The 13,350-nt window shown below is 47.3% G+C and overlaps 1 protein-coding gene across 1 annotated transcript in view; it reads right to left on the bottom strand.

Moving 5' to 3' along the window:
- The window catches only part of Esrrb (estrogen related receptor beta), a 154,008-nt gene that overhangs the window by 94,250 nt on the left and 46,408 nt on the right, over positions 1–13,350 (bottom strand). The gene's annotated exons all lie outside the window — the stretch shown is intronic.

A 13,350-nucleotide genomic window follows, 5' to 3' on the forward strand; every position in this document is an offset into this window, starting at 1 on the left:
AGGTGCGAGTCCCCGGCCGGGCACGGTGAGCGCGAGAAGGCGGAGTGGGAAGACGCGGACCGAGGCGGGGGAGCCGGAGGCAGGAAGCCGCGCACAGCCCTGCGCTCCCACTCATCCGCGCGCTCAGCGATCGGGCAGAGGGGACGCGAAGCCTTGGAGGAGGCTGGGGCGCCCGACACTTGGAGCCCACTAACCCTACTGTAGCTTTAAGGCTGAGAGACTGATGTATGATTTGGCTCCCATTGGCTATCTCTCAGGGGCTGGACTTAAAGTGACAGAATCGAGCTGGGGTGGGGGAAGGGGGGCCAGCCCGAGAGACTTCAATGGAATAGGACACTCCCGCGGACAAGCAAGGTCTCCATCTCCTGTGGAGTGGGAAGGCTGGATTTTTAGAGTCCTAAAGCTTGCATTCTTGCTCTTGCAGCTGAAAAGCGGAAGGGGGGGTTTCCAACAGACTGGTGGGACTTTTAGGGGGAGGGTGCCAACATATGCACCCCCACCCACCCACCCACCCGGTACACAGCTCTAGGAACCAGCAAGCTTGGCAAACCCCTCCTCAGCCTCTCAGAATGGGTTTGTTCTCCAAATTACAAACTAGTCACATTCTGCACCATCACCACCACGGAGCAGCGGCCAGGGGCTTAGAAATTCGTGTTTAGTGTGTAAACACGCCAAGGGTCAGGCCAGCAGCAGGTGAGGTACAGCCAGCCAGAGAGAGGCAGATTCCCTTCCCTGCTCCTCTCACCTGGGTCTGCTCTGAACCGCTGGCGTGTGACTGGATGCAGGGTATGTGTCCATAAAATGCCTCTAGACTACAAAGTCAGGCTTTGCCCATTGCCAAATCTCAATAGTGTACCCAGGACACAGGCCCCGGGCCTAAATCCCTGTCTGCTTGGAAAAACACAATTGTGCTTTTAAACCCCCAACATCCTTGTCACAGCTTCTCTGAGGCACAATTTGACACTTTCAAATGCACACCTGAATTCCCAGCTATCAACGCACCTGCATCCCTGTCTGCCTCTTCCTCTGTGAACCAGAATATTATGGGCTGCCACTATACCAAAATAAGCCATAAGTCAAGTCCCAACTCTTCTTGTGGGGCTTTTCATGTTTGGAGATGTGCCTACCATGGGGTAATAATCAATCTGATGACTAAAATGAGCATGTGCGTTGGTGTGGATACAGAATTGTTTAAAGGGGGGGAGGCCCTCAGGAGAGACTATTACCTTCTTCTCTCATAGTCTACAAAAGACAATGAACAGTGTTGGGAGGCGGGGAGATATAATTTCATTACCAAAATAATGTCTAAGTGGACTACACCTGCAGGCAATGCTGTGTTTTTAAGGTAAAGCAGGGAAGGAGGTGGTGGAAGTCGCAGGAGGGGTCAGCCAGTCTGGAGGGGTCTGGGGACTAGGACTGGCTACAGGGGTGACTACAGGGGTGACCTTTGACTCGGATAAAATGCACCTGTCAGGGCTGTGCAGGGCAGCTGATAGGGATCACGTGTGCTGGAGTAGAGGAAAGCATGGGGTGATATCGAGACGTGGATAGCGATGTTTGCTCTATCGACAGACCCCCGCAGACCTACATCCTTTAATAAATGGGATTTTATTAGAAACAATGGGATCCAGAGATGCTGACCTTGACCTTGGTTTCTAAGTGACCCCCACCTCTTGTGGAGGTCTCAGTGCCTGGCTTCTCTGAATTGTTTCTCTCCCCAGCCCATTCTCCAAGCACACACAGGCTCGATAGTGATTCGAAGACGCACAAGCAATGACTCTCGTTACAATACGGAATGAAGCCTGATCTTTGGCCTATATGGACATTTTCACACGACAGGATTCTGTGACCCTCTGTACCCCGTCCGCAGCCCAATTACTGTACCTGCTACCTAGAAGACCCCCCCCCTCCCAGACAGTGACCAAATCTTCAGCCATTCACACTGTTTCAAGTTGCTTAACAGAGTTAGCAGTCACATGTATATTGGTGCGAGAGGTACTGCCCTCCCTCCTCGCTAGACTGGAAGTCCCATGGGAGGGGTGACTGCATCTGTGCTGTTCACCGGAGAATCCCAGCGTGTGGTACCCCGCAGTGCAAAACACTTTTTAAAAAAATCCCTTTCCCAGGATACAGCTGTGTGCTCTGCTGCCTTGATGTGCCAGGCAGCAGCAGCAAGAGCCTTCCCTCAGCCCTGAATCATGTGAGGCCCGTAGTGTGCTGTGGAGGTAGGCTATGAAGTTCCCTAGGCTGGGTCTAGTCACCGCCTTTCCAACCTGTGATCATTTCAATTCATGATAGGTTGATGGGATGCAGCCCCAGCCTGGCTGAGAAGCACCTGCGTTTAGGATTCTCCCCAGGTTTGATAAATGGAGAGATTTATACATTTCCGCGTGTGCTGAAACGTCCTTCCCCAGGTCACACAGCAGAAACCGGCAAAGCATTGTCAGCTGAGGTCTGAATTTCTGCTTGAACCACTCCTTAACGTTTGCAGGCAGGCCTGTCCCTTGCCCTGCCTCCTCTTCCCTGAAGGCAAGCTCTTTCACAGACTGTGAGGTCAGTAGCATGAACCTCTGGGTGTATTCTACACATCGGTCCACTGGGGATGTGGCCTACCTCTTACAGCCTGATGGACTCTTGGGAGGGCAAAAGGAATTGCTAGCTGGTGGAGGGGTCAGTTTCATGACCTGCTGTCCCCCATGCTAAGCCAGGATCTGGTGACCAATTATCTACAACCACGATCATATAACACAGTCAACTAGGCTTCAAAGACCCATCTTCCCTCGGAACAAAAAGCACCAATCGGGCCATCCACACCGACCTACCCTACCCATTGCTGTGTTCCATCATAGCTGGGCTCAGTCCTTAATATTGTCATAATGTCTGCACCTGGGTCTTCTGCCATCCTCGTAGCTACTTACAGCGCAGCGATCCTCACGAATCAAACCTTTGCTCCTTCAAAGATGGGTCCTGATTTTATCCTCCCTCCCTTGGGATAGACTCCCCACACCAGCATTAATTCTTTTCCACAAATGAGGTAGGTGGTAGCTGAGAAATGCCCCTCGAGTTCCCTCATTTCCTCCTTCTACATGCTCTGTGGCCAACCACAGGAGGAAGCTGCTTGCATCTCTCAAGTCATGAAACTCAACAGAACTGGTGGACTCAGTTTGGTCCCCCAAGAGGACTTGACCCCCCGGGTCTCATCACTAAATAAGACCCACTAGGCAGTTTTAGAGGGTCTACCCTCTGGTCGCTAAATCCAACAGATGTGAGAGCTCATAGTTTGGTTATGCCATCTCTGTCCCCCATCCCGCAGCTCCTGAAGTCAAGGGTGTAGGTGAGAACAAGGTGGTGGGGAAACAGCCAATGTGTAGATACATTTCTTACCACCATACCAGGAAGACAGGGCTGACTCCATGGAGTTGTCTGGATCATAAGCCAAACCTGATTCTACTCCAGCTCACAGAGAGTTCTGGGGAAGGCGGGCCCTAGGAAGGCATCCATTGACTGTCCACAGTAACTACGGCATTGACCTTAACCCGAGCATCCCTGAGGACAGTGTGTCACGGGCTCCAGGCCAGGGGAACGGCTCCAGTCACACATCTCTGCAGATCTGCTGCCTTCTCACATGCTTGAATCTGGGTATGGAGTTATATCTCCCAGTGGGGGCCAGCAGACCGCCAGCCCATTGGCTGGCGCTTGTGCCAAGGATCATAAGGAACTGATAACGCTAACACAATGTGAGTTTGTGCTCTGTAATAGTCTCCTGCTGACAGATAAATGCTACAGAAATATGATGGCTTTTCCTGACGCTCCAATGGGTCATTATTGGGGCTAGAAAGTTTGTGTTCTATTAACACTGCCACCATGACACGAAAATCTATGAAGGGGGCATCTCCAGTGGATAAATGCTGGGGCTCTCACCTAACACCACTCTCTGAAATCCATACCAGGGGTCTTGGAAGAATGTCCAGATGTTCCAAAACTTTGTTACCTGCCTCCTCATCACACACCCCAAATAACTCATGCTCCTCAATACAGATGAATAGTATTTAAAGCTTCCTGCTTTGTCTCACAGATTGGTTCTTCCTGTAGGTCCTGCGCGGAAGACAGCTGAAGGCAGCAGGGAGAACGAAGGACCAGGGAATTGGGATCCAAAGGCCTCCCCCTCCTTATCATAGGGAGAACCAGAGGGCATCATGGCTGTGATAGCATTGTTGACAAAGTTCTGGGCGAGGAAGAGAAATGCTGGTGGGACACGAAAAGAGAAGAGAAAGAGGAGCGAGGGAGAGGAGAAGAACAAGAAGGAAAACCGCGCCTTGACAGTACCTAAGCTAAGAGGCGCTGGACACCGAGCTATTGACTGGATGAATGATCTAATTAAATATTTTCCATCACAGTGCATTGTGGGTTTTTCTTATAACAAAGAAACTTGACCTTATTTTTGTCTGTGTCACATATTAATTTATCATCCAATTTCTTGTGACTCTGGCATCAATTTAAGCATAAAACATACTTGACTTGAAACGATAGTATAAGCAATTCATCTCAAGCCTTATTGGTAAAGAAAAAAAAAAACTTCTCAACTGATGACAGTTTAACTACAAATGTCCCACTGTCAAAGCCTCTGAACACACACACACACACACACACACAAAAGAAAAGAAAAGAAAAGAAAAAAGAAAGAAATTTTGCTTTCAAACTTACAGATTAGACTGCCATTTACATTCCTCCTTTAACTGCATGTCTGTGTGTGCATACGTGTGTGCCATGGGGAAACATGTCGCGGTCAGCTGGCAAATCACAGGAGTTCCTGCCTTTTGCCATGTGGGGCCCAGGAGTCGAACTGAAGTAATAGCACTTGGTATTAGGTGCCTTTACCCACCTAATCTCTTCACACAAACTCTCTCTCTTTCTCCCTCCTCCCGCCCCCCGTATTCATATTTCTAGTCTCAACTGTTTTAGGGAAAACAGAAAAATACACGAAACTTTAGAGAAATTGATTCTAACACTTAGGTGTTATTAAGTGGGAACAAAGAATCATGTCTGCTGAGCCTGTCTCAGTATTGACACCAGATTCAAAACTGGGGTCATGAGTTCCAGGCCAGGTAAGGCTACATACCAAGGGGGAAAAAAAAATCAAAAATTGGAGACTTTGAGCTAGATAAGGCAGCACATGCTTACAATCCCAGCAACGGGGCAACGGAGGCAAGAGGACTGTGAATGTTGAGCCTAAACGACAAATCAACAAGACAAAATAAAAGCACAAACCAACAAAATCCCCACGGTCAACTAGGGATTGTCTAACATGCTTTGATTTCCTAATGATGCAGTTAAATAAAATGCATTTTACATCTGCTCTCACAGAACGTTTTGCAGAGAGTGATATAGACAGACAGCTTCCAGGCTTTAGGGGGGAAAAATCAAATGGGAAGGGTTTTGTGAGGTGTAACGTACTACGCCTATGCAGTCCACGATAAAGACGATAGCTTTCACTTGAACCCTTACAGGAGTAAACTCGGGCCCACCACTGCCTTCCCAGATGTATGATGTAATTAAACCGATCCCCTCGGTGAGCTCCCCCTCTGCTCTGAATGATGCAATTATGAATGGGTCAGTAGCAACTCCAGACGAAGGCTCGAGCTGTGTAGCAGGGCCATCCGCAGCTTCTTTATTCTTCATAGGCAACTGGAAACTCGGGGCCACAACAGATTCCTGACTTAGGAGGAAAAAGACAGACTGGGAAGCGAGGCGAGGCTGCAGGAGAACCAAAGCGAGTTTAGAAAAATGGGTAAAAGGCAGTCACTGATCCAAGATTTAATATGGATAAACACCAGTAATACACTTGTCAGCGATGACCCTCCAAGCCAGCCGCAGACTGTAGGATGGCTGCGGGGAGAGCAGCAGAGCAGAGAGACACCTGGGGTCAGAGTAGATAGCACATTAAACATGGGCACAAGGTTCAATGGCATGATAAACACGGCTTTGGGGTAATTCCACCAGGCCCAGCCGAGCAGGGAGCAGCAGTAATTCCTCTTTACACCTGCTGACTGAAGGCGCGGTGAGGTTTATACTCAACCCCGGGGACTTGCTTGGAAAGACAACTGCGAGGGTGACTGGGAGAAAGGAGATGTCAGCAGCCTTCTGGAGGGCACAGCAACCCCAGAGAAAGAGGAACAAATTCGGGACGAGGAGGGGTGGGCTCTCTGACCTACTGAAAGACATGCGTGGGCCTCAGGCTCCCTGACTGTTCCCTACTTTCTCTCACCTACAGCTGTCTTTGGAGCACCCCAAAATCTATCCTTTTCTTTTCCCTCCATGGATTGCTTTGAAGCAGGGCTGATTTTCTTTTGCTCTAGTTTTTTGTTTGTTTGTCTTAGACAAGGTCTCGCTGCACAGTTCTGGCTGGCCAGGACATTGCTATGCAGACCAGGTTGGTCTTCCAAGTTTGTGGCAATCCTCTTGTTTCCTGCTCCTGAGTACTGGAATTACAAGTGTGAACCACCACCTAGGGAGCCAGGACTAAGATCAAACAAAATAAAACAACCCTGCCTGGGTCAGTGATGTCTTAACTCTCCCGTTATTCATTGGCCTTCTTTAGGCAGGGAGGGGCCATAGCTGAGCAGGGGTTCTTTTGGTCCTGTATCACTTCCTTGCCCAGCTGTGTAGAATCTAAGGAAGGACTAGATGCACAGGTGTGTGTGTGTGTGTGTGTGTGTGTGTGTGTGTGTGTGTGTAGGGGAAAATGCTGTTCCTCGTTGCTCTAGCTTACATTACTTGGCTTGATTTGCATTTGGCCCCGAGGGTAAGCTTCCCAGGTACACTCCATTCCTATTCTACATTTCTCTTCACGTCTGTTTTTCTGGAGTTGGAACTCAGGCGCTGGGCACACTGGACAAGCACTCATCACTGTGGTACACTTTCAACTCTTAACCTTTTGAGACAGGGTCTTACTAGGTGGTCCCGCCTGACCCAGAACTATTCGCCTATCTCCCCTCTTTTAGTGCCTGGATTACAAGCATATGCGACCACACCTGTATGCTCACCCCTTAGTGGCCAGAATTCAGTCACATGCTCACCCCCAATCAATCACTGTCAAAAGAGAAATAGCCCATCATGACTGCCTTAAAATGTGTTTACTCACAGGAGGGAGAGGCTCGGTTTTCTTGAATACATGAATGTTTAGAACAAATATTGAAAAAATTCAATTCTCTTAAAGAAAGTAGAGGTAGTGTAGTTCTTGGGGGCAACCAGTAGAGACTCACAGCTAGTGATGTATCAAGGGCAGGAGATGGGTCAGACCATCACGACAACAAGCACAAATAGGGTTCTAGTATATATGGAATATAGGAACAAAAATAAAATTGGTTAAAAGTTGTTTTTTATTTTTATTAACATCTTGTTCTAGCAAATCCCAAACCGTCAATAGATGCAAAAATGTTCCTCCCAAGAAAGTCTTTTGTTGGCCAAAGTCCTAAGCAATTGCTGCAGTTGCTGGTGCATATACATGCTACAATCTTGCATGCAGAGCTCAAAGAGCAGCTATGGGGATTGGTTCTTCCCTTCCACGATGTGGGTCCCAGGGATTGGACTAGCACTTCCAGACACGGTGGCAAGTGCCTCCAGTGGCCGAACCATTTACCTGTCTCTCACTTTAAACTCCTAATCATCCTGCCTCTCTCCACCTCCAAGTACAGAGATTCCCCGGGAGCCATCTCAGTGAGTTCTGAGAACGTGTTCCCACTGATGAATAACAGCCATCTCCCAGGCTCTGCAAGGGTCCAGATGTGCTCTCGGAACTCCCATGACCTGCCCCACTGACAGTGGATTCCTAACTGACTAATTCTGCTGTTTGTCATATATTACCAATGAAGACATTCTATTTTCTTCCTTTCCTCCTTCTCTCCTCCCTCCCCCCTTTGAGTCATACAATTGGTCTCAGGTAGCCTAAACTGGCCTTGAATCCCTTAGATAGCCAAGGATGGCCTTGAACTCCCGATCATTCCATTTTCACCCCTGCCCCCAAGTGCTTGACTTATTTCTATTTCTTATTTAATCCTAGCAGACTTTCTGTTTTGGCAAGTGTCTTAATTACTGTTCTAGTGCTGTGAAGAGACACCATGACCAAGGCAGCTCTTATAAAAGAAAGCATTCAATTGGGGCTTGCTTATGGTTTCAGAGAGTTAGTCCATAATCATCACGGCAGGAAGCAGATGGGCATGGTGCTGGAGCAGTAACTGATCCACAGGCAGCAGGCAGAGAGAGAGAGAGAGAGAGAGAGAGAGAGAGAGAGAGAGAGAGAGAGAAGAGACTGGGCCTGGCATAGGCTTTTGAAACTTCAAAGCCCACCCCTACCGACACAGCTACTTCAACAAGGTCACCTTCTAATCTTTCTCAAACAGTTCTACTAACGGGTGGCTAAGTATTCAAATATATAAGCCATGGGGACCTTTCTTATTCAAACCACTGGAGTTCATCATTAAAATCATATTATTCACGCAGGCAGTGGTGGCGCATGCCTTTAATCCCAGCACTCGGGAGTCAGAGGCAGGCAGATTTCTGTGAGTTTGAGGCCAGCCTGGTCTATAAAAAGTGTTCCAGTTTAGCCAGGGCTGTTGTCCAGTGTAGCATGAATTTTAATTGGTCTTAATAAATAAAACACAGAGCCAGATATTAGGGGTGGAAGCTGAAGGGTCAGAGAAGCAGTGCAGCCACTAGAGAGACCGTTCACCTCTGCCGAATCCTCAGACCGGAAGGGTGACTCTGTCGTCTGACTGCATCCTCAGACTGAAGGGGCGATCCTCGGGCTGCATCCATCTCCACCAAACCTCAGACTGTCTCTGAGCTCCCGTCTCCTCCTGTCTTATATTCCTTTCTCTGCCCAGCCATATCCCTTCCTGTCTCCACCTCCCTAGTGCTGGGATTACAGGTGTGTGCCACCACTGCCTGGCCTGTAGTGGCTTAACTCTGCACTCTGATCTTCAGGCAAGCTTCATTTGTTAAGACACAAATAAAATATCACTAAAACACAGAGAAACCCTGTTTTGAAAACCAAACCAAACAAATGAACAAATAAAAAGGCAACATTTTTATTTTCTCTCCCTTTTAAAGTCACACAAGTATGTACTAATTATGGCGTGTTTTCAGGCTCAGTGAGCTGGAAGGTGTGCAAGCCAGCATTTCGGGGCACCCACTCAATACTGGCTTCTAGACACTGTTCTGCTGTTTTATTCTTACCACAGGGCAAGCAAGGCACCCCACATCTGGGGTGTGTACCACCGCCCTCAAGTTACTGTCTGAGGAGGACATTAAAAGTCTGAGGATACATTGCTCAGGGCTAGAATAAAATTTGGACTTAAAAACCAAGTCAAATTCACCCCAAATTGCTGTCTGTCCATTTTCCTCTGGTACCTTTGACAGAGTCAATGCTTGTGGCTTTTGGGGCTAGCCTGGAAATCCAATCACAATGGATAACAGGGGAAATCTATGCTTGGTATGGATAACACACATTTTTGTCAGGGCTCTAGAAAAGTAGCCTGTTGGGAGGCCACTGTGGACCGAATCTATCCTCATGGCACATGGGTTCATCAAAACACGACCAGTTCTAACAGAAGAGCTGTCAGATAGGAATCAGGTATGCTATCAGCGAGGAAGGGAGAAAACCTCAGAAGGAATGAGATGTGGGGAAGAAACTCCCAGTTATGGGTGGGAGCCAACGCTTATATTTTAACTTTCAGTGACTTGGAGAAAGTGAAGGGCGGCCGGAAGAAGACAGAGGTGATGAAAAGGAAGACCATCGCTGCCAACTTAAAGCTCCTTGTTAGGGCCAATTGCTTGGTCAGAGCAGGCTCAAATGGGCAGCCCTTCTGAAGCTGGCTGGATACAGCTTTCTGCACAGATACCCAGGAAACAGGGATCCCCTGAGCTAGGATAGGGTCTCTGATAACACAAGGATGCTTATGACCTCAAGTTTCTCTCTTTTCCAGCTGGAAAGGCTAGTCAAGCATGAACAGGTGGCTTGATTTTCCCGTTTCTCCCAACACCAAACAACACACATTTCCCCTTTGGCTCTGTAGCATTGCCAGTATGGTGACTCCCTTCCTGCCCCTGATATCAAAGGATGGTCTCGAGTAGAGAGTTTTATGGTGGACCGATTCCTTCACATCCCTTGAACTCTTCAATTCACGGACGGGTGAGAGACTTGTCACTAGCAGACGTGTTTTTGCCTGTGGGACAGAAGAAGCTCCATTTGAAAGCGCTGGTTTTGAGACTTTAAAAAAAAGACTAAAATAGCTATCTCCCACTGAAACTGAACCTCAGACTCTGATACATAAAGCAGCCAAAAAGTAGTTATCCAAGTTCAGACAGGAGGGACGGGATGACCCCTGTCCTCGTTTTCTCTGTCCTCCCATGTCCGGGAAATCCTCGCCACTGTTGCTTAAGTCAGTGCTCTTTGCCATCGAATCAGCATCCAGCTGACACCCTCTTGGTGGCTGGACCCGAAGCACACTCATGGCAAGTACCAGGCTCCTCCTGGTGGATACTGAGACTTGGTTGTTCTTTACTCGTGTCGTGATATCCACGTGGATTCGGGTCTGGGATGGAGCCTGGGACTGGGAATGTTATAACTGGCAAAGAACACTGGCGTGGGGGCCTTGCACAGCTGAGTTCAAACTTTGGCTGTGTCCTTTGTTAACGCTGTGATCCTAGGGCAGAAGATGCCTCTGTGATGTGACCTCAGTATTTAAGGTGGTTTGTCGAAAGTTGGGCTGATAGTTGTGTGCCTTTGATTCTAGCATTCAGAAGGCAAAGGCAGAGTAGACATGGGCAATTCTCTGTGTTCAAGGCTACATGGTGAATTCTTGGCAATCTAGGACTACATAGTGAGAACGTATCTCAAAATAAAGAAATGAATAGATTGATAGATACTTAGATAGATGGACGGATAGATATATTGATAGACAGATGATAGATTAGATAGATAGATAGATAGATAGATAGATAGATAGATAGATAGGATGGATAGATAGATGGATAGATAGAAGGATGGATGGATAGATAGATAGATAGATAGATAGATAGATAGACAAACAGATAGATAGAGGCTAGATGATAGACAGAAGGATAGATAGATAATAGATAGATGGATAGATAGACAGATGGATAGATAGATAATAGATAGAGGGATAGATAGACAGACAGACAGACAGATGACTTAAAGTTGTCTGCTGCAGGCTGCATAGGCCTCAAACAGTTCTCACACACCTAGCATACAGTAGGCATTAACAGCGACTGGTTTTACCCATTCCTTTACTAAATGGAGGTTCTGACCTTCAACCCTGGGGACAGGAAGCCTGGTCTTCCTTGCATTTCAGCCTAATAAGGCTCAGCACCCATAGAGCAGAGAACAACTGAGGCATTACCAGTATCTACTCTTGCAAATAACGAGTAACTATCAGATGCTTCCGACTGTCCCATCCTATCTTTAACCCTCAAAGAGGCTAATTCATCTCCAAGAGGGACCTGGAGCACGATCACTATTCAGCTTCTTGTGAGCATCCAACCCAATAATCCAATGCCTGGTTGTTCACAGTGACCCACAGACTCCCACACAAGGCAGAGATGAGACCACATAGGCAAGACCATATTGAGAGATGCTGTGGGTCTATTTGGAGTCTTTATTGTGGCTCATGACAACACATCCCTTACAAGTACCTAGACTTCTATCAGGTATGAAAAGAACTGCTATTCCTGAAGTCCAAGATTTAACTATGGAGGCAAATCCTGTCCAGACAAGGGGTGTGTGTGTGTGTGTGTGTGTGTGTGTGTGTGTGTGTGTGTGTGGTTTTTGAGATAGGGTGTCTCCACGTAACAGCCCTGGCAGTCCTAGAACTCACTTTGTAGACCAGGTTGTCCTTGACCTCACTGAGATCTGCCTGTGTCTCTCTGTGAGTTTGAGGCCAGCCTGGTCTACAAAGCAAGTTCCAGGACAATCAGGATTATTACACAGAGAAACCCTGTCTCAAAAGAAAAAAAAAATACATTTCATGAGCAGTAGAGACCTGATGGTTCACAGATCCAGCTATTCCTGAAAATGGACTCTTCCTTAGACATTTTAGTAGTTTGAATGGAAATGGCCCCCATAAGTTCATAGGGAGTGACACTATTAGGAGGTGTGACCTTATTGAAGTGGGTGTGGCCTTGTTGGAGGACGTGTGTTACTATAGGGGCAGCCTTTGAGGTCTTCTATGCTCAAGCTGTGACTAGTTCATTCACTTCCTGTTGCCTTCGAGTCAAGATGTAGGACAGTCACCTCCTCTACAGCACCATGTCTGCCTTCATGCTGCCATGACCCACTATGATGATAATGGACTGAATCTCTGAAACCGTAAGCCAGCCCCAATTAAATGCTTTTCTTTTATAAGAGTGCTGTGGTTATGCTATTGCTGTTTACAGCAATAGAAACCCTAACTAAGACATAGACAAAGAATGACCTTTAAGGGCATTAGTCCTAGTACCTGACATTTTTTACTCCCAAGAGTCCTGGCAAATATGGGTCACATCCTGCCACATTGCTGGATTTTTCCTTCATGTTATTTTCCCCTCATCAACATGTCTGATTTCCCTAGAACCTTGTACCAAGCAATTGCTCAAAACAAAAGTTTATCTTTTTCTCCTAAAAAGACACACTTATATTCAAATATACAGTTACAGCAATTATCCTGTCCTAAACACGGGTGTCTCCAAGTTCTTTTTGTATCTGGCAATGCCAACAGAGGTGTAGATCTCTTATTGGAAATGCTTGTAACCAGAGCTGCTTTAGATTTCTTATTGGGGAATATTTGCTTACAGAAAAAGAGACCGTGAAGGGTGGGACCCACATCTACATGTGAAATTCATGTATGTCTCATGCACACAGCCTAAAGGTAATTTTAGTGTGCTTCTTTGCCCAAGATGGATGATACGGGGTTAGGTGTTGAGTTTTCCTCTTGCAGGGTTATATTGGTGCCTTGAAAAGTTCTCAGACTTGGAGATGAAGGATCCTCAAACTTTGAGTCCCAGCTTAGGCTAGAGTTTTTGGGAAGCATGCATGAATAGAACCATTTAAAATAAATTGATCCTACACTGATCATAGCCTGGATGGTCACAGGCACTGCTCTGCTAGCCTCTTTCTGTTTGTTTTGCATCAGAGTCTTATGTAGTCCATGCTGTCCTGGAACTCACTATGTAGACCAGGCTGGCCTCAAACTCACAGAGATCCTCCTGCCTCTGCCTCTGAGTGCTGGAGTTAAGGGCATGCCACCACCACACCCAGCCATTGACAGCTTCTTGAACAATGGCCGTCACCAAGAT

This window comes from Microtus oregoni, unplaced genomic scaffold (assembly GCF_018167655.1).
Source record: "Microtus oregoni isolate MIOR12 unplaced genomic scaffold, Mior012 000009F_ref0000495, whole genome shotgun sequence".
In the NCBI taxonomy this organism is placed as follows: Eukaryota; Metazoa; Chordata; class Mammalia; order Rodentia; family Cricetidae; genus Microtus; species Microtus oregoni.